General features: G+C 42.7%; 1 protein-coding gene across 1 annotated transcript in view; it reads right to left on the reverse strand.

Moving 5' to 3' along the window:
* LOC148478871 (uncharacterized) overlaps positions 1-15,522 on the reverse strand; it is a 212,200-nt gene that overhangs the window by 13,836 nt on the left and 182,842 nt on the right. The window lies entirely within an intron of this gene.

Consider the following 15,522-nt stretch of genomic DNA (forward strand, 5'->3'; position numbering starts at 1 on the left):
TTGATTCTACCTTGTGCATTGTGGAGTTAGGAATAAATGTGTAGTTATACTCTCTGTTATCCATGGATGAATAAAAAGGGCATATATGCACAGTATGGAAACATATTTTAAAATATTATTATACCGCCATAGATCAGACATGGAGTACAGTTTTAGACAATGCATACCTTGAGGGTTAAGAAGTAGGCTACATTATTAATAAAGAAAATGGAAGTAGTTGGTCAGTGCAGCGGGTCCGTATGCAAAAGGGCTGGTTTGGGTTAGGCTGGTGTCCCACACCACAGCAACCCTGGTGCAATCTCCAGTTAGATGTAGCTATGTGAGATTTCTGATCAAAGCCTACCAGTATTCAAATCTTGCCAAAAGCTTATGTCTGGGCTACTTTGCCTTATCTAAATTTCTACATTTAAACACTGCTGTAGGCGTAAGGAAATCCACTTTGTACTCTCTGTGCTCATCGGTGCCATTGTCATACCAGGTAACATATTATCTAACAGCCTCCTCTTCAGCATGGCGATGATATGCCTTTATACATTTTTAATCGTCCAGTCAAAGTGACAATTCTAAAAGTAATCATTGGGAAGACAATACAGAACACAATGAATAGCAAATCAACTCACTTTATTTATATGTAATTAAGGGCTCAAGTGAGCTGACGGCTGCAGAAATTAACTTGATGTAGTTAATTAAGGAGGCTCATAATATAAAAACACAGAACTGTATATATATATATATATATATATATATATATATATATATATGGATGTACGCCGGACCATTTTTGCCGGATTTGGATTCGGTTCTAATTCGTCGTCCGGCTTTGGATTTGCCAAACTGCGGTGACTGGTTTTGGATTTGGATTTTTTTACAAAAATTAACAATAAAAAGCTAAAATCACATAAATTGGGCATTTTTTTTTCTTCCTAGTCTAGAGTATTACTAACCTCAATAACCTTAATTTCCAGTAATTTACAGTCAATTTAGACCACCTCACAGTTTAAATTATAGTTTTCACCATTATTGGCCAAAGGTTGGAGTTAGCTGACTGGTTACCAAGCGACAAAGCAGCGGCGCAGACACCACAGTTTAAAGCACATCTATGACACATTGCCACACAGCAGTGGCAGAAATGAAAAGTAGTGCACCTACCCAGTGGGATACGGCCAGCAGAATCACAGTACTTGTTTAGAAAGTGGGCTACGGCCCTAGGAGTCACAGTGCACAATCTTATTCACATTACACCACACATAGTGTCCCTGATTCACCTTACACCATAAAGTAGTGTCTCTTATTTATGTTACGACACACAGTAGTGCTCCTTTTACACAATGCCCACAGTAGTGACCCTTTTACACAAAGCCCACAGTAGTAATGTCCCTTATACAATGCCCACAGTAGTAGTGCCACTTATACAATGCCCCCAGCAGTGGTGTCCCTTACACAATGCCCCCAGTAGTGGTGCCCCCTATGCAGTCCCCTTAGTAGTACGGCCCCCTATGCAGTGCCCCCAGTAGTAGTATGCCCCCCAGTAGTATTCTCCCCCATAGCAGGCCCCCAGTAGTAGTGCTCCCATTAGCATGCCCCCCAGTAGCAGTGCCCCCATTAGTATGACCCCAGTAGCAGTGCCCCCCAGTAGTGTGCCCCCCATTAGCAGTGCCCTCATTAGCATGCCCACAGTAATATGCCCCCCAGTAGTGTGCCCCCCATAGTAGTGCCCCATTAGCATGCCCCCCAGTAGCAGTGCCCCCCATAGTAGTGCCCCCCAGTAGCAGTGCCCCCAGTAGTAGTGCCCCCCAGTAGCAGTGCCCCCATTAGTATGCCATGCAGTAGTATGCCCGCCAGTAGTATGCCCCCCAGTATTATGCTCTCCAGTAGCAGTGCCCCCAGTAGTATGCCCCCCAGTAGCAGTGCCCCATTAGCATGCACCCAGTAGTATGCCCCCAGTAGCAGTGCCCTCCAGTAGTAGCGCCCCATTAGTATGCCCCCCAGTAGCAGCACCCCCATTAGCATGCCCCCCAGTAGTATGCCCCCCAGTAGCAGTGCCCTCATTCATCATCATCATGATTCGGTAGGTGTCATATGTATATTGTATTATAACACATCCTGATGACGGTGGTTATGTCACAGAAACGTTGATGATGATGAAGATTATGATGTAACCTTTGAATACAAGTTCTTTTTAAATGCTTTTTCAAAAAACCTGTGCCATCCTCATTTTTTGACTATTAGTGCGGAGTGCTGCCGTATTGGACTTTGGATACCAGGGTATTGTATACTTGGTTTATTGCTGGACTTCTGCTGTTATATGTATATACATATATATATATATATATATATATATATACAAAACCCTGATTAAGGGTTAAACTAAGTACTATACTCATAAATGATTGTAATATTTATAAATGTACAATTTGTGAGGTAAAGTATATGTATATATGTATTTTATTGTATTACTGTACATGGCCCTTCTATAATTTTTGTATACAGGTATATCTATTTTGTGTATTTACATGGAAGTTTATGTGGTACTTCTTTCTTTGGTGGGGATGTGTCTCATTGTAAAGGACACACACACTAGAAGAAGGGGCAGAGTGATCTAGCTGGGAGTGGTTTGGTTCCTGTCAGGGATAGAAGGGTTGGGACAGAGAGAGATAAAAGGAGCTGCCAGGAGACGGAGAGGCTGGAGTGTTCACCCCCCTGTGTCCCAAGTGGCAGCTGAGTGGTAGATAGGCTCCTGGGTAAAGGGGGGTTAGATACATACAGAGAAAGAGAGAAAGAGAGAGAGAGAGAGAGATCCAAATTTAGCAAGCACTCACGTATCAAAAGTACAACAAGCAGGGGAGCATTAAAAGGGAATTCACAAGACCACCATAAACATAAAATCAGCAATGAGCACTCTCTTTTATAATAATATTCTCATCTTTCACATCTTTCACATCAACTACCATAGGTGGATGTAACGAGAACAGAGAACACATCACCTGTGATTCGAAAGGGATGATTTATCTTCTAAGGTGCCCATGTAACCTTAAGTACATTGGTAGGACGATTAGACCCCTCAGGATGAGGGTTAGAGAACATTTAAGGAACATCAGGATAGGGTATGAAAACCACAGCGTCTCACAGCATTTTAAGGAACACCACAACTCTGACCCCACAGGCCTGGATTTCATAGCAATCGACAAACCCACACACAACTGGAGAGGGGGGATTGTCTACTCAAAATAAACAAAAGAGAGATTGAGTAGATCCATAACCTAAAAACAGTGAAACCCAGAGGCCTTAACATTGATTTCAATATTACTAGCCTACTTAGTAAATAAATTAGAAGTCTGGAAACAGACTATAGCCAGTAATGTGAGGTGAATTAACAGTTCAGGAACTGATTGATCAGTGATACGAAACTATATTAGTGATGAGACATGGTGATAGTCATGATAGTGCATTCAAGAGTGATACAGAGTTTGTACCCTAGCCACTACCATAATTTTTCCCTTATTCTGACATCATTAAGGGTAACAAAAGAAAACTCTGTGGCACACTGCTATAAAACACTTTACAATACACAAAAAGACACCCTCGCGGGCCAAACAAGATGACCAACATTTGAATTCACTTAATATGAGCGTAATGGTATCTGGAGATATTACGTCTTTATACATGTATCCTTAGAGGCCTACACACTGGTATTATTATTCTGATTTATATTTTCTTTTCTTTACGTCTATTCTTCTATTTTTGTATTCCAGTTTATTTTTACACCATTTAATCCTATTCCGCTTACTTTAGTGCTGCAATGATTATCAATATCATTATTATTATTCATTATTTTCATTTATATTTATATTTATTTATAGATTATTTTTATTTATTTTTTAGATATATTTTTATATATTTTTTATTTATCCATTATTTATTTATTTAATACTATTATTCATGTGATTCTCATTTATATCCATCTTATTGCATTTACTTGCATTCCCTTATCAGAAATGTCTGAGAAATCAACAGAGGATAGACAAGGTGTGAAGACACACCACCTTGTTTCCTGACCATCCATTTGCTGACCAACCTCCCCTCCCCAACCAATAGAAAAGGGAGATGTGGTACAAATATCAGTATGGACACCACCACCTAACCACTCCTTGAAAAAGGCATAAAGACGAAACGTATTGGGGGATACAGGAGACCACACACCCTGCTCTCTGAAGGCTAGAGAAACTTGCTATTGAACAGCACTTTGGACACACGCACAGTGACATGCCGCTCCTCAGAAGTAGGCGGCAGAAGCAAACACCGACAGAGATGAGCAATGAGAGACAGAGATCCGGCAAGGGGAAGGAGCAGAGAACAGACAGGACAAGGAAGATCAGTCTCTAAAAGGAGAGAGGGGGATATGACTATCCACTCCAACTGGTGTCTACACCATCACACCCCCTCCCCAGACAGCTACGATCCACTCCAGTGTGTATCGCAGGTGAGTGCCCATTCATCAGGCAGCTTGCAGGCCTTGGCACCTGGAAAGAATCAATCCAGTCATGGAGCAATCCCCACCAGTGAGGACCACTGCTGTACTCCTTTCCCCAGGAAGATCTTACCCGGGCATCTAAAGTATACAGTAATAAACTGGACCAGCAGGATGCCGCAGGTCCATAGAGACAGACAGTTCGTTGGAACTTTACTTAGCACACAAGTCGCATAAGGTTTCGATAAGCCTCAGTTTATCTGACTTACCCATAAGGGAGACTCATTTGGTTTATTTGCGTGACAGTGACAATTACTAGCTCTAGCAACATCCCCATGCATCATTATGAGATTGTCTATTGACTAGAGAGTAGTTGTTAGACTACCCCGGTACATACCCACTCTCTTATATGGTGATTTGCTGTATTCGTACTATTCATTTCTAAGTATTTTACTCAATGATCGATGAAGACATCATTGTATTGAATTTGGAAGTAAAGATTTTTATTCATTAAATTTTCTGTATGAACATTGAGATCTGACATACTTTGGGATTTGACTGATTCTAATCATTTGCATCAACACTGTTATGTCCATTATTGATCTGTCTAACTTATAGATTTTAGACACACTCTGTGGTGTAGCGCTTTGGCACAACAAATCTTTATCATATTTTCCTCCTCAGCTAGATCTGAGTGTTGGAAAGACCTGACCTGAGGCGCAGAGTCCAATCCACTGGTGGTTTTCACCAGTGACCCATCCAATTGGGATTTGGGCTTCACGGCAACCAGTGAGCAGGTCACCGCCCTCAGGTCAGATACCCAAAAACTAGCAATGAAACAAGGTGGCAGGGTAGAGAAAGATAATTAGCCACTCTGGGAAATAACTCATAGAGAGCACTGGTGAGAAACATGTAGAGAAAAGAATGACTAGTAGAGGCCACACTAGAGGATGGCACGTGGAAGACTCACTAGAGAATAACTTGTAGAAAATACACTGATGAGTGTCACGTGGAAATATACTGGAGGATTACTTGTAGGGAATACACTGGAGAATTGCACATAGAAGGGTTCACTGGAGAGCGACATGTAGAAGATTCACTAGAGATTTACTCGTAAGAGGTATACCGGGGAAAATCACAGAGACTAGAGAAAATGTATTGAGTGCACTTGTGATCCAGATGCAGAATAGGATACTGAGGGCACTTGGGATCCAGACACAAAATAGAGTAGTGAGTGCACTTTATCCAGATGCAGGATAGGTTACTGAGAGCACTTGGGATCCAAACGCAGAATAGGGTACTGAGTGCACTTGTATCCAGATGCAGGATAGGGTACTGGTGGCACTTGGAATCCAGATGTAGGATAGGGTACAGAGTTAGTTAACAGGAGACCAGTAGGGAGACAGTAAAGATATAACACTAGGGGTCAGCATGTGAGCTGAATAATATAACACAAGGGATTAGCGTGTGAGCTGAATAATATATATCACAATGGATCAGTGTGAGAGCTGAAATATATAACACAAGGGATCAGCATGCCAGCTGAAATAATATAGCACTAGCGATCAACGTGAGAGTTAAAATGTATAACACAACGGATCAGCATGAGAGCTGAAATAATTAGCACAAGGGATCAGCGTGAGAGCTAAAATAATATAGCACTAGGGATCAGCTTGAGAGCTGAAATAATGTGGCACTAGGGATCAGTGTGACAACTGAAATAATATAGCACTAGGGATCAGCATGAGAGCTGAAATAATATAGCACTAGGGATCAGCGTGAGAGCTGAAATAATTAACACAAGAAATCAGCGTGAGAGCTGAACCCCAGAAATGAGCATGAGAGCTGAACACTAGAAGCCAGCATGAGAGCTGCAATATATGACACTAGAAATCAGCATGAGAGCTGAACACCAGAAATCAGCATGAGAGCTAAACAAGCACACTGGACAACCTAAGGCAGAGAAGCACTGGAGAATATCTTAGCATGCTCCATGACCACAATCACTGGAGAGTGAACAAAGTTGAATAGGCCCCTTCCTGTTACCTGGGGGTAAAGTTACTAAAATTCGAGATTGGTCGAGTTTTTTTTTTTTTTATCTCGAATAAATAAATAGAGGGGGGAAAATGCCACAGCCAGGAGACCCTATTACCAGGTCTCCAGGGCCAAAGCATTCTCACCCCAAGCTGGTCAGGCCAAGCCGGGGATCTCAGGGGAGATGGGGACCTCAAAAAAAGGGGTCTCCCTCTCCCGAAACCCTACAATTGGTCTGAAGCCCGTGGCTCTTTCCCGCACCCCTGGTTTGTGGGTACAGGGGTAATAAAGTATAAAATAGCAGTAAACTATTGTATTTTAAAGTAGAACTACAGGTGCCATCATGCATGTCCTTTGGCACTTGTGGAACTACACCCGTACCTCCACTATAAAATAGTTAAATAAAGACACAACACACCGTAGATAGTATAAATTTATTACATACTTACCTCAATCACACATATTTACCTGTACCAGCTGGTTGGTCCACTTGTCCAATGTAGAAATCCATATAGAAGGACCTGCAAAAAAGATCCTATACTCGCCTACATCCTGGCGCTGCTCTCCACAGTATCCAGGGTCTTGGCAAAACAACAAACCGATTTACCCAAACCATGCCGCACATGTGTAAGTATATGTTTATTTAAGAGCCTCTGTAGAGCCTGACTGTAGTGCTAATATGGAAGTGCAAAATGAAAAGTGCAATTTAAACATAATTTTGCTGTTATACCACTGTTATTAGTTTTTATCTTCTGCTAATATCAAAGTCAAGTGATCTCAACTTTTCTTCTTTATCCTGCAGGTAAATCTATATCAGGCATTGCTGCAACTTTATTTTGATGTTTGCAATAACCTATTGATAATTAGGTAAATCCATACCAGGCATCGCTATCAAATATCTCAAGCATATGTTTTTTGTTTTGTTTCATTTCTTTAGTTTGTAGATGTATAGATCAAGTTGTTAGCTTTGTGGTATATCTTGCTTGTTTGTTTGTAATCATTGCATTCACATGCTAGGTCTTATTATTTAAGAGCCTCTATAGGCTGTTGAGCCTGGCTGTAGTGCTAATATAGAAGTGCAAAATTAAAAGTGCAATTTAAACATCATTTTGCAGTTATACCGCCGTTAAACCGAAGTCAAACAGAAGGATAACACTCAAACTTCACCATAAATCTAAACAACATTTGGACAAAGTATCATCAAGAAATGTGAGTTCAAAAACTACTTATTCAATACAAGCACCGGATGTCAGTGTTACCAGGACATTAATCACTGGACTATGCTTGCTCATTGTAAGAACTTAACACTATACTTGCTAAACTTTGTGCTAGCTCTCTGATTACACAAAGACCTTAAAGCTTACTGTATTCTGTGCCAATTTCAGTTTTCTTCTTAGAAATAATGTCTTGTTACCTAAGTCATATGCCTTGCCACATGTAATCTAGCTTTAACATTCATTTTCTCCACCTATTAAAACTCCACTTTTACTCCCCTCAATAACAAACTTTTATAAAAAAGCACTTTTGAGACCCTATGGGAGAAACCTTTTCTCCACTGTATTCTCACTTGCTTTTCTGCAAATCTCCTGTACTGTCACTCACATTTATACTTTATTCCTTCTTCCAGTTTTCGTCCCCCTATTCACCTCTGCCACACCATGACCATGTTTTCTTCCACTTCCCCCTCACTTAGTGTCTATCTAATTCTCTGCTCTACCCCCTTCTTCCACCTTTATCCTTTCCCCCTTGCCTCCTTCACCTTCTCCTTCCCTTATCTCCCCTCCTCTGTCTGCCTTCCTCCCTCTCCACTCCTACTACTACACTCACATTCTCTTCTACCCCACCATGGTCCTACTACCCCACTGCTAATCCCTCCTCCAACCCTCCTCTCCATGCCACCTTATCCCACCTCCATCCACATCTCGTTAAACTCCCTCCCTACTCACCACCTAAAGGTTCCCTTCCCAGCACTGGTGCCCACACAATCTCTCCACTCTATTCATCTTGGTCCCCAAAATTAATCTCACATACTCATTACAGTATTCCTGAAAATCTCATTCACATCTCTCCCACAAACACTGTCCCTTTATCCTGTGCCCTCTGGAATGCCAGATCGGTCTATAATAAACTGGTTCCCACCCATGACCTTTTCATCTAAAACAACTTGCATCTGCTAGCCATTATGGAAACCTGTATTTCAACTTCTGACACCACTTATGCTGCATCTCTCTCCTCTGGGGGCCTGACCTTCTCTCACATCCCTCAGCCCAGGGGTCACCATGGTAGTGGTGTTAGGATCCTTCTATCCCCTGGTTACACCTACCAACTTATACCTCCTGAACCATCCCTTACATTCTCTACATTTGATGAATATGCTATATGCCTCTTACAACCAGAACACCTGCGAGTAGCTATCATTTACCGTCCCCCTGGCTCTCCCTCCAAATTCCTTGACAACTTTGCTTCCTGACTCCCTCACTTTCTCTCCTCAGACCTAACCTCTATTATCCTAGGTGACTTCAATATTCCAATTGATATCCCCACTGAATCTTCTGCTTCCAAATTCCTTACCCTCACATCCTCTTTTGGTCTCTTCCAATGGACCTCTTCACCCTCCCATGTGAGTGGGCAATCACTTGATCTAGTCTTCACTCACCGTTGTGATATTTCTGATTATTCCAATTCCCCATTCCCCCTCTCTGACCATCACCTTCTCTCTTTTAACTTATCACTCTCTCCTTCCCCTCCTCTACCTCCTAAAGCCACTATCACTAGGCTTAACATTGAGGCTATCGACACAGTTTCTTTTTCTTCCCTACTTGATTCACTTCTCTCCCCTTTGCTCTCTCTCTCCTGCCCTAAACAAGCTGCTTCTCTATACAATGCCTCCCTTACTTTTGCTCTTGACTCTGTTGCTCTGGCAATACCTGCGCAGATCCACACTTCAAGCCTGGCAATCCAAATACACCAGATATCGGCAAAAGTGTTCAGGAACCGCCGAGCGACAGTGGAGAAGGTCACACTCTAAGGCAGATTTTCTCCATTTCAAATTTATGCTCTCATTCTACAGTGCTGCCCTTTCCCTCTCTAAACAGTCATATTTCAAGCACCTCATCTCCTCCCAGTCCTCACATCCCCAGTGTCTTTTCACCACCCTGAACTCCCTCATCTGCCCACACCCTCCTTGCTCTCTCCCCTTGATGTTGCTACCTACTTTACATCTAAACTTTACTCCATACATCAGGATATCATATCCCACCAATCCCCCTGCACTACACCTCCTCCTTTCCCAGATCATACCTTCCCCTCAGTTTTACCTACTGACATCCTTCTCCCCTGTATCTGGAGAGGAAGTCATGGCCCTTATCCAGTCCTCTCCCCCTTCCACCTCCCCCTTGACCCTATCCCTACATGTCTCCTCTGCTACCTCTTTCCTTTTGCCTGTTCCCATCTTGCCCACCTCCTCAATCTCTCCCTCTCATCTGGTACTGTCCCTTCTGCATTCAAACATGCCCTTGTCTTCCCCATTCTTAAAAAATATATCTTTTTGATCCTAACACTCTTGCCAACTACTGACCCATATCTCTCCTCCCTTTTGCATCCAAACTCCTTGAGTATATTGTTTAAAACAGCCTTACCACCTTTCTTTCCTCCCACCCCTCCTTGACACTTTTCAGTCTGGCTTCCGTTCTCTCCACTCCACTGAAAATGCCCTCACTAAAGTCAGCAACGACCTCCTTGCTGCCAAATCCAAAGGCCACTGCTCTCTGCTCATTCTCCTTGACCTTTCTGCTGCTTTTGACACTGTGGACCACCCTCTCCTGCTGCAAATCTTTCACTCCCTTGGTCTACATGACACTGCAAACTCCTGGCTATCCTCCTACCTTTCTGACTGATCGTTTTCTGTCTCCTCTCATGGCTTATCTTCCCCCCCACATCCTCTCATGGTAGGTGTTCCCCAAGGTTCTGTTCTTGGACCTCTCCTTTTCTCCCTCTGTATGTCCTCTCTAGGTGAACTCATAAGCTCTTTTGACCTCCATTATCATCTCTATGCTGATAATACTCAGATCTACCTTTCCTCGCCTGATCTCTTTCCCTCTCTGCTCACTCGTATCTCCAACTGTCTTTCTGCTATATCTTCCTGGATATCCCAGCAATTTCTTCAACTTAATATGTCTAAGACTGAGATGATCATCTTTCCATCCTCTCACATAACCTCACTTCCCACTAATTCTTTATCAATTGATGGCACAACTATCTCCTCTAACCCCAAAGTGTGCTGTCATGGAGTTATCCTGGACTGCTCCCTATCATTCAAACCACATATCCAGAACCTCTCACCATCCTGTCATTTCCACCTCAAAAATATTTCCAGGATCAGACCTTTTCTCACCCAGGATGCTACTAAGACCCTACTACACACACTGGTCATCTCCAGATTGGATTACTGTAACATCCTCCTATCTGGCCTCCCCAACTCCCATCTCTCTCCTCTCCAGTCTGTCCTCAATGCTGCTGCTCGCCTCATCTTTCTCTCCAAATGCTCTAACATCTGCCTCCCCTCTCTTGTAAGCCCTCCACTGGCTCCCCTTCCCCTTCAGAACCCAATTCAAGGTTCTCACACTCGCTTACAAAGCCCTCACACACTCCTCTCCCATTTATATCTTTGACCTCGTCTCCCTTCACTCTCCTGTCTGCCCTCTTCGTTCAACAAATGCATGCTGCCTCTCATGCCAACTAATTACTTCCTCCCAATCCCACCTCCAAGATTTTGCCTGTGCTGCTCCCCACCTTTGGAACTCTCTCCCTCTCCTCATCAGACTCTCCACCTCTCTACAATCCTTCAAATGGGCTCTCAAGACCCACTACTTTATCAATGCTTTCCAGCTCTCATCTTAACTTGCTGCTACTGTACATGCTCCCTTCTCCCTGTCTTCCCTATCTGTATCGCCTGTCTGCCACTCCCCTTGAGAATGTAAGCACTTGCGAGCACGGCCCTCTACCCTCTTGTGCTTCTCCTTACTTTATTTTCATCTACTTCTTACTCACCACTAGGACATCTAAGACTTGGTTGCTTATGCTCTTTTGCTTATTTGGGTGTTATGGCCACCAATGTATCAATGTATATTATCCATGTCTTTGTATTGTATTGTATTGTACTGTAAGTCACTTTTTTGGTTATGTACTTTGTAAGGCGCTGCGGATCACTTGTGGTGCCATATAAATAAACGATAATAATAATAATGCTGTTACATATACTTACATCTCGCAAAATGACAGATGACCAAAATCATCTGTTATTTCTCACGGGCCGCTAGCCAATCAGTGGCCACTTTACATGTATCTTGGACCCACGTGGAACCAGCCAATGAGCGGCCGTTACATGTAAATTGCTGGCATGATGGCACCTGTAGTTCCATTGTAAAATACAATAGTTTACTTCTTTTTTACAGTTTATTACCCCCGTACCCACAACCCAGGGGTGCGGGGAAGAGCCCCGGGCTTCAGACCAAGCATGGGGTTTCAGGAGAGGGGTCCCCACCTCCCCTGAGATCCCCGGCTTGGCCTGACCGGCTTTGGGTTAGAATGCTTTGTCCCTGGAAACCCGGTAATAGGGTCTCCTAGCTGTGGCATTACACCCTGGTCGGTTGGGTCTGGTGCTGGTTTTAAATATAGGAGAAACCCTATGCAATTTTTCCCAACCTACATTTAAAACCAGGACTGGCCCTGCAGCCTGGTGCTGGTTCCTAAATTACGGTAGAAACCTACTCATTTTGTTCCCAATAATTTTAGGAACCAGGACTGGCTGACAAGTCCGGGGCTGGTTATGCATTTGGGGGGGTCCTACGTCATTTAAAAAAATAAATTAGACCCTAATTTAACTATTTACAGGCAGAAACATACACAAATCACAATGATTTGTGTATGTTTCTGCCAAACTCACAGCTTAGGAGGTTGAGAGTTTAAAAAGTGAGTTTGGGGGTGCATGGCCTGATTACAGAGCGGAGTAGCTGTGCATCGAGGGAGCTCCAGCTAAAACAACTATAAAATACCCCTTTTCCTACCAGACAGGGACACTGACAACCCCTGACCAATGGATACCGGCTTACTGTCTCCCATGGACCCATCTATAGGAGGTTTTGCGGCTGCGGAAGACAGTGCACAGCCCCTGGGGCTCTGAGGCCTGATTCACACCAGAAGCTGCGGCCTAAATTACAGGTACTACCCACAGCGGCCATGTAGCATCATGGAGCCTTGGGGTGAACCCTCCCACTAGCCCCTCAGCTCCCGCTAGTGCTGCGGCTCTCAAGAGACCCTGGAGGTTTATTAGAGCTTACCAGTGAGAACGCTGCTGCGGCGCCGATCCCATCCCTCAGCCAGCTCACTCACCACCTGACACTGCAGCTTCTGATTACAGCAGTGTCCCTTACCAATCTAGAAAACCTCATCAGTGGAAGAGATCTGAGACTGTGACATCTCTGCCTCCTTGCTGTCACACCCAGCTAGCTGGAGCATCTGAGGGAAGATAGAAGAGTACATGCTACAACGTACTGTCCATTCCTGCACTATACTATGTTACCATAGTGCACAAACCTGTTCTTGGAGCTATAGTTCTCTATCACAACATGCTTCCTTTTTAAGGATGGATACACCCTCAACCATGCAGTAGCTTTGCGAGTCTGTTTATCATATCACTACCAGGTGCTAAATACCTCCTGTCCCTTTCTTTAACATTTACTATTAGTGGATCCTGAATTATAATGCCGCCTAAACATGGAGGGAAAATACAAAGATTACCATCTCCTGTTCAGTTTCCTAACTCATCCTTGAATAAAAAGAAATCACCTATCCCAGCACCGCTGAAGTCAGCCCTGACTCCAGGTGCTTCACTCTCTAAGGGTTTCACGTCACCGTCCGACATGGGTCTGGACCTCAGCTCCTCTAACTACTCAATCGATGTTCCAAATGTTTGCAGCATTTTGCATGGATATACTTGCGGGAGTGGAGTCCTCAGTGCAATCACTCAGAACAGATCTTTTGAGCCTGGGCGGATGCACAGACCACTTGGAGGGAAAGATGGGCAAATTAGTTTCTTCTCATAATGACCTGCTTACTGCTTATGCTGAGCTGCAAACTGAAGTGTTAAACATTCGAGATAAAATGGCTGATCTAGAGGACAGATCGAGACGGAAGAACATAAAAATATGCAGCATCCCTGATTCAGTCGCGCGTGCAGAGCTACAGGAATATGTGTCCAAATTATTTCAAAAACTCCTACCTTCGGCTACTGTACAAGATTTACTTATAGACCGAGTTCACCGTTTGCCTAGACCAAGAGTGAGTACCAACAATTTCCCTAGAGACACACTGATGAGAATCCACTTCTTCCATATTAAAGAACTTATCATGAAAGCTGCCAGACAAGCAGAGGGATCAGACATCTTAGGAGGTCTACAGATATTTCCGGATCTATCGGCCCACACATTGGCTAAGAGACGTTCGTTTCATGCTATCATAGCAGCACTTCGGGACTATGAGATTCCCTACCGTTGGGGATTACCGGTTAAGCTGCTAGTTCATTATGAATCCTCTTCGTATGTTATTTCTTCAGTGGATGCTGGTGTTAAACTACTGGCAGATTGGGACATACCTATAACCACAGGCACATCTCGATCTTCAAAAAACGCTGTACCAGACTGATCTTATGCACGTGAGATTAAGTGTAATATATATTTTTTTTAAGTACTGATACAGTTTCCCTGTTGAGATTAGTACCTTTTTAGGTCTGTTTAATTTCTTCTAACATATTGAACTATGTAAGTTTAATGTTTCATAATGTAGTTATATTTTATATGGTCTAAAAGAAATGTTCCAGTGATTCCTATATTATAACCATTGTTTATATGTTATCCTTTTTGATTACGGTTGTACATGTACTCTTTTAAAAGGTTATATGAGGCTCCTAGCGTCATAGTTCACTAGTTAGTCGGGAAAATTCTCCGTTTCAAGAAATATATATTTTTTCTGAAACTAGATAATTATTTCTACCTTAAGATGTAATGATTATAATAAGGTTATATAAGTTGAGATCCATAAGACCTGTATAACTGATATTCTTCTCACACCCCAGCTCTGTTAAAGACTTTATTTAATGATAGTGTTTAAGCTGCTGTATGGGTGGGTGGCTTTCATGCTTGGCCACCTTACCATGATGCTTTTTGTTTTTCCGTAATTTTTTTCTTGCGACAAACATTCCGATTTTTGGGCTAATTAAGTTCATTCCCTCTTAATGTATGTTTTTTTTGGGTTTTTGTTTTTTGTGTGTTTTTTTTCCTGTTTGTCAATTTCTAGGAATCTAGATATACTGTTATATATGTTTTCTGTAACATTGTGGATATCTCTAAATCGAAATGGTTAAATTTTATTCACTAAATACACATGGGCTCAAGTCCCCCAATAAGAGACGCTTAGCACTGGCTACTTTTCATAGAGAAAAGGCGATGGTGGTGGCTCTACAGGAGATGCATTTGTCTTCACTGGTAATCAGAGATGCCAGATACTCAGTATCCTATTATGCTAGTGGTCCCTTTAAGCGTAATGGGGTAGCTATATTATTTCATTGCTTGTTACAATTTGAACTATCCTGTAAGATAGGGGACAGAGATGGCAGATACTTGACATTAGTTGGGAAACTGGATGATAGAGAAATGACCTTGGTTTCTCTCTATGCCCCTAATACGAGACAAATTCCTTTCTAAAAAAGATGTTAGAGGCCCTTCAAAAAGGTAGTTTAGTAATCATGGGTGACTTCAATTTAGTACCAGATATTAAAGTGGACAAGTCCAATACAGTGGCCACCTCCAGATCGGGCCCAGACACATTCTCTATGCTGCGTAATATATTGAAGGAGTTTGATTTATATGATGTGTGGAGAATTCATTCCCCAAGGGTGAGATATTATACGTATTTTTCACATGTACATAATGCCTATTCTCTGATAGATCTAATTCTTTTAGATA

Source organism: Taudactylus pleione, unplaced genomic scaffold (genome assembly GCF_031769625.1).
Source record: "Taudactylus pleione unplaced genomic scaffold, aTauple2 ptg000648l, whole genome shotgun sequence".
NCBI classification, from domain to species: domain Eukaryota; kingdom Metazoa; phylum Chordata; class Amphibia; order Anura; family Myobatrachidae; genus Taudactylus; species Taudactylus pleione.